The sequence below is a fragment of the Nerophis lumbriciformis genome, linkage group LG23, assembly GCF_033978685.3.
Source record: "Nerophis lumbriciformis linkage group LG23, RoL_Nlum_v2.1, whole genome shotgun sequence".
In the NCBI taxonomy this organism is placed as follows: domain Eukaryota; kingdom Metazoa; phylum Chordata; class Actinopteri; order Syngnathiformes; family Syngnathidae; genus Nerophis; species Nerophis lumbriciformis.
The window spans coordinates 7,378,894-7,395,750 of record NC_084570.2 but is presented as its reverse complement, the minus strand read 5'-3'; positions in this window follow the sequence as shown (position 1 = coordinate 7,395,750).

Genomic DNA, 16,857 nt, shown 5'->3' with positions numbered 1-16,857 from the left:
AAAGCCGTAGATATTATGTGACTGGGCCGGCACGCAAAGGCAGTGCCTTTAAGGTTTATTGGCGCTCTGTACTTCTCCCTACGTCCGTGTACACGGCGGCGTTTTAAAAAGTCATACATTTTACTTTTTGAAACCGAAACCGATAATCATGAAACCGATACCGATAATTTTCGATATCACATTTTAAAGCATTTATCGGCCGATAATATCAGCGGTCCGATATTATCGGACATCCCTAATTATTTTATATTTTTATCCATTTCTGTTGAATAAAAAGTCCCGGTGTGTAACGATCTTATGTAAATAAAATTTATTATTTTTATTTTTAGAATCGTAATTCACATCTCAGGCGAAATTGAGCAACCTTATTCAAATGTAAACAAAAAGTAAATGTAAATAAAAAGTATTCGCTTGTTCAAATAGAGTTGTGTGCAACATTGTGAAGCGTATTCAAATGTCTTGGTTCATCTTAAAGTCCCATCTTACAACTCAGTTAGAGATGCTACCTCAGTAGAAGCATTTAAGTCCCATCTTAAAACTCATTTGTATACTCTAGCCTTTAAATAGACCCCCCTTTTTAGACCAGTTGATCTGCCGTTACTTTTCTCCTCTGCCCCCCTCTCCCTTGTGGAAGGGGGGTGGGGTGACAGGTCCGGTGGCCATGGATGAAGTGCTGACTGTCCAGAGTCGGGACCCGGGGTGGACCGCTCGCCTGTGCATCGGTTGGGGACATCTCTGCTCCGCTCGGGATGGTCTCCTGCTGGCCTCACTATGGACTGGACTCTCACTATTATGTTAGATCCACTATGGACTGGACTTTCACAATATTATGCTAGACCCACTCGACGTCCATTGCATCCGGTCTCCCCTAGAGGGGGTCACCCACATATGCGGTCCTCTCCAAGCTTTCTCATAATCATTCACATCGACGTCCCACTGGGTTGTGAGTTTTTCCTTGCCCTTATGTGGGCTCTGAACCGAGGATGTCGTTGTGGCTTGTGCAGCCCTTTGAGACACTTGTGATTAAGGGCTATATAAATAAACATTGATTGATTGACTTTCGGTTCACATTGCAGCTCATGGCACCGATGCAGGTCCTCCTATTTCTAAATGAAACTTCCCTCCAGTCACCTTTATCACATTTGCCCCTTCCCCAAATTCCACTCCCTCTCTTTTCCTCCTGGAACACCACTCACCTCATTATCCCTTATCTGCTTCTCTTATTCTCTCGCCAATCTCTCATTGGCTCCCCTCGCCTAATCTCCCTTTTTCCTCCTGCCGTTCGCAAACTGCCACCTTTTTATGACCTCAATCAAATCGAGCATTGTCCCCCATCAGGTGTGCTTGTACCAAACACGAAGGCAATGTTGGCGGAAATGACGAACGGCGAGGAATATCTGGTGCTTCGCGCCGTTGTTTTAGATAAGACCAAAGTCAATAAGGCTAGTGGATCAGTAACACTGAAACGGGCATGTCACATGGGTACAGATTTGTTATGCGAGGGCTCGGTTGCCGAGCAGATTTTGTTAAAGGGTGAACTTGGCTTTGGCGCGACCCCAGGATGCAGAGACGAGAGGTGGCGTGCACGTAAAATAATATGTCAACACGAAAAAATAAGACAGCAGCGGGGATGAAGCTAAGGTCCAAAAAAACTAACAGGAACAAAGGAAGAGGCAAAAAAATTAGAGATGTCCGATAATATCGGACTGCCGATACCAAATTATCGGTATCGGTTTCAAAAAGTAAAATGAATGACTTTTTAAAACGCCGCCGTGTACACGGACGTAGTGAGAAGTACAGAGCGTCAATAAACCTTAAAGGCACTGCCTTTGCGTGCCGGCCCAGTCACATAATATCTACAGCTTTTCACGCACACAAGTGAATGCAAGCATACTTGGTCAACAGCCATACAGGTCACACTGAGGATGGCTGTATTAACACTGTTACAAATATGCGCCACACTGTGAACCCACACCAAACAAGAATGACAAACACATTTCGGGCGAACATCCGCACCGTAACACAACATAAACACAACAGAACAAATACCCAGAATCCCTTGCAGCACTAACTCTTCCGGGACGCTACAATATACAACCCCCGCTAGCCCCTACCTTCCCCCACCTCAACCCCGCCCACCTCAACCTCCTCATGCTCTCTCAGGGAGAGCATGTCCCAAATTCCAAGCTGCTGTTTTGAGGCATGTTAAAAAAAAAAAAAGCACTTTGTGACTTCAATAATAAATATGGCAGTGCCATGTTGGCAATTTTTTCCATAACTTGATTTATTTTGGAAAACCTTGTTACATTGTTTAATGCATCCAGCGGGGCGTCACAACAAAATCAGGCATAATAATGTGTTAATTCCACGACTGTATATATCGGTGTCGGTTGATATCGGTATCGGTAATTAAGAGTTGGACAATATCGGAATATCGGCAAAAAAGCCATTATCGGACATCTCTAAAAAAAAAAGGTATAGTTTAGAGCAGTGTGAGGAGCAAAGAAGACTGGGTACAGCATAACATGGTGTAACCATGGTCTAACCTACTCAGTGGCCTAGTGGTTAGAGTGTCCGCCCTGAGATCGGTAGGTTGTGAGTTCAAACCCCGGCCGAGTCATACCAAAGACTATAAAAATGGGACCCATTACCTCCCTGCTTGGCACTCAGCATCAAGGGTTGGAATTGGGGGTTAAATCACCAAAATGATTCCCGGGCGCGGCCACCGCTGCTGCCCACTGCTCCCCTCACCTCCCAGGGGGTGATCAAGGGTGATGGGTCAAATGCAGAGAATAATCTCGCCACACCTAGTGTGTGTGTGACAATCATTGGTACTTTAACTTTAACTTAACATAACATGGTGCTGAGGTATGCATGAACAGAGTACAAAGCATATGAAGCAGGGACAGGTGTGTCATGATTAGCCAATGGTCGGACTAGAGTAGTGGTGCAGGAAAACAGGAAGTGGAAACAAAAATAAGAGCGCTGGACAGGAAATAATACAGAAACTAAGTAAACAAACAAAAGTCTAAAAAAGTAATGAAGGCTCACAACAGAATTTTTTTGTTCATGTACATGGATTGGTTTTTAATCACATTGATACTGGAGATGTAGTTGACAAAAATGATAAGCATCAAATATTGCGGCACCAAAATTGCGCTGATCTTTTAAAGCAGGGATGACCAAACAGCGGCCCGCGAGACGTTATGAGTTTAATAACGATTTTAGGTATCTGACAGTAGAATTGCTGCAACTTTGTTGCCATCTATTGGACATTGAGAGTAATTCAGGTTAATGAGTTATGACCATGGCCCGATCCAAACAACCTTTCCCACTCATGGCGCAATTCACTCACTTTCACACACTAGGGCCAATATATATTTATAATTGTATATATATATAATTATATATATATCATTTTATATATCGTATATTACCAAATAAACGCCCTTGGGCAAATAACCGCCCATGTCCTAATAGCCGCCCGGGGTCTGTCCCCATTTTGTGAATTAACCGCCTCTTCCTAATAACCGCCTATGTCCAAATAGCCGCCCATGGGCTGTTATTTGCATAATTTAGATTAAAATGCTACTGGGGTTGCGTTTGCTGCAGTATTATTGTTTTGATGGTTTTATAGAGTACTTGGTACCATAATTTTATTTTTCCTGTATGCTGCTTTATTTAATTGACAGTATTATTGTTCTGTTTTGATGGTGGGTTTGGTACCATCATTTATTTTTCCCGGTAGGTTGCTTTATTTAAAAAGTATATTTATTTTTAGTATTGGTATTCTATTTGACAATTGTTGCACTACTGCCATGTTAAGGCCTTGTTGATCTCTTGTCTTTTGATAGCCTACCTCATGTTGATCTCTTGTTTTTTTGTTTTGTATGTTTACGACAGCTTTTACATTTAAAGTTTTTTGTACGAAAAAAAAATACTGAACAGTAACCATTGTAACCAAATAATGGCCTGGTGCAGGCTGGTGCAAAAACAAAAGCCTTGTGCAAATAACCGCCTTCTTCTTTTAAACGCCTGTCTCCAAAATCGATTTTGTGAAATAAACGCCTATTTGGTAATATACGGTATATATATATACCTGTATATATATATATATATATATATATATATATATATATATATATATATATATATATACATACACATATATATATATATATATATATATATATATATATATATATATATATATATATATATATATATATATATATATATATATATATATATATATATATGTGTGGGGGAAAAAAATCACAAGACTATTTCATCTCTACAGGCCTGTTTCATGAGGGGGGGTACCCTCAATCATCAGGAGATTTTAATGGGAGCATTCACATACCATGGTTTATATAGGGCACAGAGTGGGTGGGTACAGGCTGGCTTAGGGGCGTGGTGATTGGCTCATGTGTTACCTAGGAGGTGTTTCCGTCTATGGCGGCATGCTGTGACAATTTCGCTGCGCTTGTTGAGGGATGACAGGTCTGGACGGTAAATAATAAACAGTTTCTCTTTCAAGCATAGGTTGCATCTTTTATTACCACTATTGTAAGGTGTGCTGGATGCAAGAATTTGCCATGTTATTGAATATTCAACATAAGACAAAGACAATAATGTTGAATATTCAATAACATGGCAAATTCTTGCATCCAGCACACCTTACAATAGTGGTAATAAAAGATGCAACCTATGCTTGAAAGAGAAACTGTTTATTATTTACCGTCCAGACCTGTCATCCCTCAACAAGCGCAGCGAAATTGTAACAACATGCCGCCATAGACGGAAACACCTCCTAGGTAACACATGAGCCAATCACCACGCCCCTAGGCCAGCCTGTACCCACCCACTCTGCGCCCTATATAAACCATGGTATGCGAATGCTCCCATTAAAATCTCCTGACGATTGAGGGTACCCCCCCTCATGAAACAGGCCTGTAGAGATGAAATAGTCTTGTGATTTTTTTTTCCCACACATACATATATATATATATATATATATATATATATATATATATATATATATATATATATATATATATATATATATATATATATATATATATATACATATAATCTGTCGATCAACTTCAGATCCATCCGTCAAATATACATTTGTATTATTTTTTATGGGGTATTTTGTGTTTGTTTTGTGCTTTTTTTTGTCATAGACAACTTTGGTAACACACTATACACAATACTTCCCCCAAAACATAGTTCAAAGTGTATTATTTGATGTGAAGTCATTGGAGCCTTGAATATGTCAATAACTTAAAACAATATTTATTTTTGATTCATCATTATTTTTCGAGCAATGACAAGTTTTAAAGAAAAAAAAAACAGCCTTCATGGCAGCTTTGTGCTATCAGAGGCAACATGACAACTTTTTCTCGTTACATTTCACCTGTTCGCTCTTCTAGTCCACTTTTTATGGGTTTTTTTAAATAGTGTTTTTAGAATGAGCCGTTAAAAAAATAGCTGATGGCCGCACTTTGGACACCCCTGATATAGAGAGATGCCCTTGTACTTTTGGCAACCTGTAAGCATCTTCCATTGATAGTGAGCTGTGATTACTGGGGCTGCATTGCCCTCTGCTGGCAAAAATAAATAACTGCATGGGATACAATAACAACAGTTCAACTGGTTGTTGCAGCAATTCTCCAGTATATGTTCTACACAGTTTTTAAACAATGTGCTGGTGCATTACGGTAATCACCAGTCTATTGCAATTCTCTGTGTTGAAACAGAACTTGCAGAGGCCTTTTTTTTGTAGATACAGTAATGTGGATCAAGAGGTAAATTACTTACACTAGTTTTGTTCAAGCTGTCTTTTCAAAACTATGCAGCAGAAGACAGAAGAGCAAAATGAATCCTGGGTGTTGTTTTGGCCTCTGGCCTTTGCTGCAGCCCTGATGCAACATCACAATCCACTATATCGGTGTGTCCAAAGTGCGGTCCGGGGGCTATCTAAAAATATTATTTGAAAAAAATATATAAAAAAAGATCAATAAAAGAGCAAACAGGTGAAATGTAACGAGAATAAGTTGTAATTTTGCCTCTAATAACACAAAGCTGCGGTGATGTAGACAGCCTTTTTCTTTAAAGCTGTCATTGCTCAAAAAATAATAATTAATCAAAATCGTTATGATTTATTGAACTATTCGAGGCTCCAATTACTTCACATCAAATATTGGGGGGAAATTACTGCATATTTGATGTGTTTGCCATAAAAAAAACCTGACCTTTCTACGACAAAAAGGGCATTACACAAACAAAGACTTGAAAGTTAAAAAATAATGTATGACTTATTTTTAACACTTTTTTGAGCAAGGATCCCCGATAATTTTAGTGGGTCCAATTACTTCACGTCAAATATTCCACTTTAAACATTTGTTGGGGGGGGGGGGTGTTTCACATTTTGTGCTTTTGCTATAAAAAATAGGGTTTTCTTGAACAAAAGTGCATAAAATGTAAACGTTGACAGATAGATCTTAAGTTGCTCTAGAGATTTAAGCATTGAAAAAACATAAAAATAATAACTTATTTTTTTAAATTGTATGACCGGGTCCCTGGGACCAAACTTTACGGGAGCCCTGAAGTAAAAAAAAAAAAAAAGAAAAGTTAAATATAAAAATGACCCACACATGACATATCTAAGCTATTTTAAAAGAAGACTCACATCCATCCATCCGTTTTCTACCGCTTGTCCCTTTTTTGGGGATACATACTTTAATGCTTTAATACTTTACTGGCCATGCAGCTTTTATCGAGTTTCCTAAAGCAGAAAAGCCATCCGGTACCTAACCCATAGGGTTCAATATGATGCCGGTCCACCTTTTGCAGCTATTACAGCTTCAACTCTTCTGGGAAGGCTGTCCACAAGGTTGCCGAGTGTGTTTATAGGAATTTTCCACTATTCTTCCTAAAGCGCATTAGTGAGGTCACACACTGGGTCGAGAAGGCCTGGCTCTCAGTCTCCGTTCTAATTCATCCCAAACGTGTTCTATCAGGTTCAGGTCAAGACTCTGTGCAGGCCAGTCAAGTTCATCCACACCAGACATTTGTCATCCATGTCTTTATGGACATTGCTTTGTGCACTGGTGCACAGTCATGTTGGAAGAGGAAGGGGCCCACTACAAACTGTTCCCACAAGGTTGGGAGCATGGAATTGTCCAAAGTGTTTTGGTATCCTGGAGCATTCAAAGTTCCTTTCACTGGAACTAAAGGGCCAACTCCTGAAAAACAACCCCACACCATAATTCCTCCTCTACCAAATGTCACACTCGGCACAATGCAGTCCCAAATATACCGTTCTCCTGGCAACCTCCAAACCCAGACTCACTTATTTTTAACACTTTTACGAGTGGGACCCTTTTGGATCCCCGAGAGTTTTAGTGAGGGGGGGGGTTTCACATGTTGTGTTTTTGCTATAAAAAAAAAACAGGGTTTTCTTGAACCAAAGGGCATAACATGTCAACTTTGACCGATAGATCTGAAGTTGATCTAGAGATGTAAGCGTTGAAAAAACATAATAATAATATATGACTTATTTTTAACATTTGTATGACCCTAAAGGTAAAAAAAATAAAATAATAATAATAATATCAAAATGACCCACGCATGACATATCCAAGCTAATGTAAAAGAATGCAGCTACACAGGCGATGCAGCTTTTATCGAGTTTCCCAAAGCGCAGAAAAGCCTCTCAGCAACAGCATCTTCTGGGTATTTATGCAGTTTATGCAAGAATGAGTTCAGGACCGCAAAAGTCATTAATCCGAATTATTCCCTGACAACCATCTCAAATACCGTGTTATCATCCCTGCGCCAGAGAGAACTACTCAACAGCCTTAGAGGCTCTGATCAATGCTCACCCTGCATGCAACCCTTTAAGCCCCAACAACAACAATCAAATCTACTGTACATAACAGGACAGGTTTCAATGTCAGATGCATCACATTTAATAAGAACATGTTCATAAGTGCCTTGCTCAAGCATGTCAACAGTCAAACTATCAGCTTTTCACATTACCTTCCAAATTTGCATTGTTTTTTGTTGCGTATTTCCAGTCCAATAGCCAAGTCCAGACAAATTGAGCTATTGCCACCACACTGACCTATTATTTGCAGTGTGTAAAGCCATACTTAGAGGGGGGAAACTGGCATAATGTGTATCCTGATGCTAAAGGTTTCCCAAAGTTGATTGGGGAAAATGCAAGTGGATCTGTCAAAATGACCAAAAGCATGGCCAACCCATTCCAGCCCATATAAAATATTTTTCAGACCTTCGTGTGTAATGGTGGTCCTTTGGTCAAAATGTCATAGATTATTTTTTACAACCCGCTTTCTGACCATCACTTCAGAATGCGCTGTTTTGTAGATGGTCTTATTTACGTTGCTCCATTTCTACAGCGTCTTCTCCCCGTCATCTTTGTTGTACCGGCAGTTTTTAGCGCTTCCATAGCGAGTCTACGGACAGATATACAGTCATACACTTGGAAAGAACATAATGTCATGGCTGTCTTGAGTTTCCAATCATTTCTACAACTGTTTTTTTTTTTTTGTGATAGAGTGATTGGAGCACATACTTGTTGGTCACAAAAAACATTCATGGAGTTTGGTTCTTTTATGAATTTATTATGGGTCTACTGAAAACTGGGTCAAAAGTATACATACAGCAATGTTAATATTTGCTTACATGTCCCTTGGCAAGTTTCACTGCAATAAGGCGCTTTTGGTAGCCATCCACAAGCTTCTGGTTGAATTTTTGACCACTCCTCTTGACAAAATTGGTGCAGAATTTGTTGGTTTTCTGACATGGACTTCTTTCTTCAGCATTGTCCACACGTTTCTAAAACCTTAATTCTAGCCTGATTTAGCCATTCCTTTACCACTTTTGACGTGTGTTTGGGGTCGTTGTCCTGTTGGAACACCCAACTGCGCCCGAGACCCAACCTCTGGGCTGATGATTTTAGGTTGGAGGTAATACTTCTTTTTCATTGTCCTATTTACTCTCTGTAAAGCACCAGTTCCATTGGCAGCAAAACAGGCCCAGAGCATAATACTACCACCACCATGCAAGACGGTAGGATTGGTGTTCCTGGGATTAAAGGCCTCACCTTTTCTCCTCCAAACACATTGCTGGCAAAACAGCTCAATTTTTGTTTCATCTGACCACAGAACTTTCCTCCAGAAGGTCTTATCTTTGTCCATGTGATGTCAGATGAAGCAAAAATGCTTAAGAAACAAGTCCATGTCAGAAAACCAACACATTTAGCTGAACTGCACCAATTTTGTCAAGAGGAGTGGTCAAAAACTCAACCAGAAGCTTGTGGATGGCTACCAAAAGCGCCTTATTGCAGTGATACTTGCCAAGGGACATGTAAGCAAATATTAACATTGCTGTATGTATACTTTTGACCCAGTTTTCAGTAGACCCATAATAAATTCATAAAAGAACCAAACTCCATGAATGTTTTTTGTGACCAACAAGTATGTGCTCCAATCACTCTATCACAAAAAAATTAGAGTTGTAGAAATGATTGGAAACTCAAGACAGCCATGACATTATGTTCTTTACCACGACTGTACGTTAGAAATGTAATCCATTATGAGGTCCTTATACACACACCATAATAACACCCGTATGTTGAAGCACAGTACGTCTGACTACGGTAGCCGTAATGCTCCGCGTTCTGTCAAGCGGTGCGGCTTCGGAGCTTACTAAAATATTTTGACAGATGTTTGAGCGCCGTGTGTAGTGTTCTGTATTTCCACTTAAGCATCAACGTTTTGGTGTTGCTTGCTTACAGGTACTTACTTGCAAGTATCATTTATTGAACAGGCTTACACTTATCTCTTATGTGTAACTGCCATCAACTGGTCACACTTGTAATTACACCATGTACCAAAAGGAAATTGCTTCATGGTCGGTAAGCACAACCAGAATGAATAAAGTTAAAGTTAAAAGTTAAAGTACCACTGAAAATACTCTCTGCAATTGACCAATCCCCTTGTTCCACCCCCTGGGAGGTGAGGGGAGCAGTGAGCAGCAGCAGTGGCCGCTCGGGAATCATTTTTGGTGATTTAACCCCCAAATTGCAACCCTTGATGCTGAGTGTCAAGCAGGGAGGTAATGGGTCCCATTTTTATAGGCGCACCAGGTCAGACTTAGACAAACTTTAATGATCCACAAGGGAAATTGTTAAAAATGTATAAAGGCACACTGTCGATTGTTAGTTGGTAGCTGGGGGTGTATAATGTAGCGTCTCGGAAGAGTTAGTGCTGCAAGGGGTTCTGAGTATTTGTTCTGTTGTGTTTATGTTGTGTTACGGTGCGGATGTTCTCCCGAAATGTGTTTGTCATTCTTGTTTGGTGTGGGTTCACAGTGTGGCGCATATTTGTAACAGTGTTAAAGTTGTTTATACGGCCACCATCAGTGTGACCTGTATGGCTGTTGACCAAGTATGCATGGCATTCTCTTGCGTGTGTGGAGAGCCATAAATATTGAGTGGCTGGGCCGGCACGAAAAGGCAGTGCCTTTAAGGCACGCCCCCAATACTGTTGTATGTGTGGAAATCGGGAGAAATTCAGGAGAATGGTTACCCCGGGAGATTTTCGGGAGGGGCACTGAAATTCGGGAGTCTACCGGGAAAATCGGGAGGGTTGGCAAGTATGTCAATCAACCCACTCCCTCGCTCTCTTGCTCTCTCTGTCTCTGCCCCTCCCTCACGAATGCTGCTGCGTGCACACATCTTCACAATTTGTTTTTTTTTTAACCCCTTCTTAACCCTGGACGTACATTGAAAATACACGCAACCCTGACTCAAAATGCTGGACATTTGAGGCATTTAAGAAACCCCGCCCGGACAGCCCTGCAAAAGAGGACATATCCGGGGAAAAGAGGACATATGGTCAGTCTAGCTAATAAAGTTCAGAAACGATTGTGGAGTCCCGGAGGACACAACAAATAATTAACTGGAACCATTAAGGATCTGGCAACTGGGAGATTTCCACTTTCACCTCCAGTTCTGGCCCCTAGGATGGCTGCAACCAATGTTCCCTCTAAGGTGTGCGCCTGTGCAATTGTGCACTGCTCAAGCGTCCTCTGCGCACGGCAAATCTATGCCACGCACAAAATCAAATAAAAAAATAAGCGCATAACAATTTTCGACACGACACGGACACGACAGAGAAAACAGTTTTTGTCTTCAATGTTCAAATATTGTATCGTCTGTCGAGACGCTTTGAGGACATGAATTCCATCCATCATTTTACTGAGCAAAACTCTTTATTGTCGGCCATAAACACATCACCAAAACATTAGTAAAAAAAATTATATCTAGCAAAAGTGGTAATTTTCTGCAGTACAGACCAGACCAAAACCAACTTTGTTATATCAACGGTAGCCGCTCGCTCTTTCTCACTTGCGCCAACACATGCACATATGGCACTTAGCCTGTGATGCGTTTACAGCCACACAAAAAGTCGGACAACTCCAACACCACACATAAAGTGTAATTCCAGGTCGTTACACTATGATTTACCAATCAAATGCGTGCTTATTCTAGTGTCATTTTATTGGAATCTTAATTTATAAATATTATTTATGAAATGCTGTTAGTATATTAAATAAATACTAATAAAAATATCCATCCATCCATCCATTTTCTACCGCTTATTCCCTTTTGGGGTTGCGGGGGGCGCTGGAGTCTATCTCAGCTACAATCAGGCGGAAGGCGGGGTACACCCTGGACAAGTCGCCACCTCATCGCAGGGCCAACACAGATAGACAGACAACATTCACACTCACAATAACACACTAGGGCCAATTTAGTGTTGCCAATCAACCTATCCCCAGGTGCATGTCTTTGGAAGTGGGAGGAAGCCGGAGTACCCGGAGGGAACCCACGCAGTCACGGGGAGGACATGCAAACTCCACACAGAAAGATCCCGAGCCCGGGATTGAACCCAAGACTACCCAGGACCTTTGTATTGTGAGGCAGATGCACTAAGCCCTCTACCACCGTGATACCTAATAAAAATATATTTTTTACAAACAGGAAGTTGCAGGAATGTACACATGATCCCCTGCTTACATCTCATTGTGCAACATGTGAATGTTTTAATGGGAACTAAATGCAATGTCTGAAAGGGGTACAAATTATTTCCAAAGCAGGACCTCCACCCAGACAAACAATACAAGTACCCTACACAGTTCATGAAAAACAATATTTTTTGTTATTGTCATTGTAAGTGGGCCTAAACACTTATATTAGAGTGTGTGTGTGAGTGAATTATATTTATATAGCGCTTTTCTCTAGTGACTAAAAGCGCTTTACATAGTGAAACCCAATATCTAAGTTACATTTAAACCAGTGTGGGTGGCACTGGGAGCAGGTGGGTAAAGTGTCTTGCCCAAGGACACAACGGCAGTGACTAGGATGGCGGAAGCGGGAATCGAACCTGCAACCCTCAAGTTGCTGGCACGGCCGCTCTACCAACCAAGCTATGCCGCCCTCATATAACCTCATGGAAATGACTGATGTCATTTGATCATAATAATAAGAGAATGTTGTCTGTCTATCTGTGTTGGCCCTGCGATGAGATGGGGACTTGTCCAGGGTGTGCTCCGCCTTCCGCCCGAATGCAGCTGAGATAGGCTCCAGCACCCCCCGCGGCCTCGAAAGGGACAAGCGGTATGGATGGATGGATGGAGATTTAACTTGTTATTTAGTCAGGTTTGGGACAGGTGTGCTGCTGGTGTAGCCACAGTGTGCACGTCTGATGTTGCTCACATGGGCTCCACTCAATGCTCAGGGAGTTTTTGCGTTTGCTCACACACATGAACAATTAGAGGGAACATTGGCTGCAACCAAGACAATGGACTTTTAAAAGTGCAAAAAACGGGGGGGAAATGGGATGGGGAAAAAGAAATTCTACCTGGAAAGGCCAACATTCTCCAGAGTCAGCAGACCAGGTCACTGCAGAGGACAGCAAGGAGACTAAGCAACCGGCAGTCATGGAGTCTACTCTGAGGGTGCCAGGAAGACAGCCAGCAATGTGAGCACTGGACCATTGGACATCTGCAGCTTGCGAACCGAACTCTCTAGGAGGCACTCTCGTACTGGGTCAGCGGGTTTGGAAGGTGACTGCTGCAGCACTTCAGGGGGCTGACGGGAGGTTTCTGAACCCTGAGCACTGGCATGATTAAAAAGTATGCCTAAGGAAGGACTTACTTAGGGGGGTAAACAACCTAAAAGTGAGTCTTCAGTTCAGTTTTGTCACATCTTTTGGATGTTGTTGTGATACTAAAGACAATGAAACAATAATGAAGTCGAAACGACATGTTATTAGTTCTAAGTAACATCTGTTGAACAGCACAAAATAAACAAATTGTGATAAATATAGCTAAGCAAATTCTCCCCCAATCACAACTCAAAACGGCAAGGTTTGATTTGACTGAGATGCATATAGTAATACCTCAACTTAGGAGTGTTTTGACATCAGAGATGTCTTTCGGCTAATTGTTATGCTTTAAGTTGCAGGCAAAACTTTACAATTCCGCCCCCAGGAAGACCCAGAAATGGGGCCTGATGAATCCCTTTCTAGACCGTCTAACCGTCCAAGCAACCCAGCCACAAGATGCACCCAGATAGACATAACTTTGTTTTCCAACAATGACAAAGTGAAGTGCTGAGAAGAATACGTGGATAATATTCGTTGAACTGAAAAAACAAATAATCAAAAACATGGCCGAGCGTGTGGCCGGCACGGCGAAGCAATACGAGCGCATCACTGCAGCTTGGAATCATATCTTAACGGTGGTTATTTTAGCCATTAAAATATGCAAAAGATGCTGATGGTGTGTTTGACGTAGAAGCAGCTGGAAGGCAAAACTGTAGAAGCCCATTCATCAGTAAATGCTCTAAACCAGGTTTCCCCAAAGTTTTTGACTCAGGGGCCGCATTAGGTTAAACAAATTTGGTCGGGGCCGGGCTGTATGTATATGTATATATATATACACGTTAGGTCAGGAAAAAACACAGAGGCTATTTCATCCCTACAGGCCTGTTTCGCAAGAGATCTTCAATAAAATCTCCTGAAGAGCAGGGAAACCTGCGAAACAGGCTTTTATTGAAGTATATAAAATCCCCTGAAGAGCAGGGAAACCTGCCAAACAGGCTTGTAGGGATGAAATAGCCTCTTGTGTTTTTTCCTGACCTGTTTCGCAGGTTTCCCTGCTCTTCAGGGGATTTTATTGAAGTACATAAAATCCCTTGGGAAAATGCATTTTTGGACAATATGATTTTCCTAAGAGGCTAGGAGACACCGAGAGTAACAAGCGGTAGAAAATGGATTAGAAAAGACAGATTTAAAAAATATTAATAAAAAATATAATATATATATATATTTTTTTTTTTTTTTTTTAACTTGGGACTTCCCGCGGGCCGGATTTTGGATGCTGGCGGGCTGGATTCGGCCAGCGGGCTGTAGTTTGGGGACCCCTGCTCTAAACCATCCATCCATCCATCCATTTTTTGCCGCTTGTCCCTTTCGGGGGTCGCGGGGGGTGCTGGAGCCTATCTCAGCCGCATTCGGACGCCAGTGGTTCTCAAAACTGTGGCACAGGCTCCATCTAGTGGTATGTGAAAGAATCACTTGAGTAAAGTACAGTGGTTTAATTTTTTATATTGAAAAACAGTCTTACTGTTCAAACGGTGTGTAATGTAACAGTGGCGATCCATCCATCCATTTTCTACCGCTTGTCCCTTTCGGGGTCGCGGGGGGTGCTGGAGCCTATCTCAGCAGCATTCGGACGGTAGGCAGCGTACAGTGGCCAAAAATATAAAATATAATTGTTAAATAGAACCTATGCCCTTTTTTTAATGAGTACTTAGGCGTACCATGCTACTGCATTTTAATGTTTGTCATCATGGTGGTACTTGTTTCCTAGAAGGTATTTGGTAAAAAAAACGTTGTTACACTATTATTACATTACTTTATAAAACTACTTTAGTTGTTAGTCGTACACAATTATACTGTTTTTATGCCATATTTATTATCTGAAAGCATGTTTTCCTTTTTAAAAAGGCGTGTTACATGTTACTATTGTGCTGTTTTTTGGGGGGAGGGCTCAAGCACCATTTAAATAATTTGAATGGGAGACGCAGAGTGTTTTGAGGTAAGAGCACTGCAAAAACTGAAATCTAAGTAAGATTAAATATCTCAAATAAGGGTGGTATCTGCTTATTTTCTGTCTAATAACATCATACTTGCCAACCCTCCCGGATTTTCCGGGAGACTCCCGAAATTCAGCGCCTCTCCCGAAAACCTCCCGGAATAAATTTTCTCCCGAAAACCTCCCGGAATTCAGCCGGAGCTGGAGGCCACGCCCCCTCCAGCTCCATGCGGACCTGAGTCCAGTGTGCGCACACAAGGAGACGAAGCAGAAGAACGAGACTGTAGTCGAAGAGCGCAGGGGAGACACTTCTCCAGGGCCGATGTATGCTCGGGGCAACACCCTTCACCTTACCCGGCAGTGGGTCTCCACAGCGGACGACTTTATGGTGAATGAGGAGTCCAGCGATTAGTTGCAAATCTTGCTTTATTGATTGCTTGCACACAGCCAATCCAACACAAAACCAACTAGTCCCTCCCCGCACTCACGCTACCCCGCTCCCTCTCTTCTCTCGCCCACACACTCACTGACGTCACTCACCTCACATGCTGTCACCTATTAAAGGGCCACACACACACATACTCTATTCTCATAACACACAGTACAGTTAGTAGAACAACTGTGTTTTCATTACTGTGTATTTGATAGGTGCCATTGCCCCGGAATTGTATTGCATTGTACTTTTAAGTACAACAATGAGTAGATGAGTGTTATGTGTGTGTATATGTGTAAATAAATGAACACTGCAATTCAAGTATTTCTTTTATTTATATATATAATAAAATAAATATATATATATATATATATATATATATATATATATATATATATATATATATATATATATATATAGCTAGAATTCATTGAAAGTCAAGTATTTCATACATATATATATATATATATATATATATATATATATATGAAATACTCGAGTTGGTGAATTCTAGCTGTAAATATACTCCTCCCCTCGTAACCATGCCCCCGACCACGCCCCCACCCTCCACCTCCCGAAATCGGAGGTCTCAAGGTTGGCAAGTATGAATAAGATAGTTCTTCTCACTAAGCAGATTTTATGTTAAGAGTTTTTACTTGTTTTAAGGGTTTTGGTCCGAAATAATCTCAGTAAGATATTACAGCTTGTAGCTGAGATTTTATAACCTACCGTATATTGAGTAAAACATGCTTGAAACTAGAATATCAACTGTTGCAAAGCTGTGTCATCAACACTCACAAGTATAAAACTACTTTTTTAAAGTAATCATTTCTTATTTCAAGCATGAAAAAAAAAAAATCATGACTTTGACACAATTGTGTCTCATATTAAAACAGATGACAGCCAAATGGACTTTGTTGTTTTATTTTCAATGAAAGAATAGAAAATACATACTCATATAGTAGTACAGTTGTTATTAGTGAGAATATACTTATTTTAAGGTATTTTTGGGTTCATTGAGGTTAGCTAATTTTACTTGTTTTGGAAAGTCTTGACAAGCCAAATGTTCTTGTTCTACTGGCAGATAATTTTGCTTAGTTCAAATAAAATACTCCTCATGTTTGTATTTTTTTTTTCTTGTTTTTGAACACTGACTTTTTGCAGTGAGCTCTGTGACAGAACTAATTAAGGTTGTATATAGAGTATGTTACATAACATATACTGTA